Source organism: Corvus brachyrhynchos, unplaced genomic scaffold (genome assembly GCF_000691975.1).
Source record: "Corvus brachyrhynchos isolate BGI_N302 unplaced genomic scaffold, ASM69197v1 scaffold2666, whole genome shotgun sequence".
NCBI classification, from domain to species: domain Eukaryota; kingdom Metazoa; phylum Chordata; class Aves; order Passeriformes; family Corvidae; genus Corvus; species Corvus brachyrhynchos.
The window spans coordinates 1-302 of record NW_008238481.1 but is presented as its reverse complement, the minus strand read 5'-3'; positions in this window follow the sequence as shown (position 1 = coordinate 302).

The window sequence follows — 302 nt, the reverse complement described above, 5'->3', positions numbered from 1 at the left end:
ACCCCCGGGGTCACTGGGACCCCAAAAACAGCGTCAGGGACCCCAAAAACGGGGTCAGGGACCCCAAAAACGGCGTCAGCGACCCCAAAAACCCCTGGGGTCAGTGGGTGGATTTGGGATATTTTGAGGTGGATTTGGGGTATTTTGGGGTGGATTTTGGGTATTTTGGGGTATTTTGAGGTGGATTTGGGGTGTTTTAGGATATTTTGGGGTTGATTTGGGATATTTGGGGTATTTTGGGGTGGATTTGGGGTATTTTAGGTTATTTCGGGGTGGATTTGGGGTATTTTGGGGTGGATTTG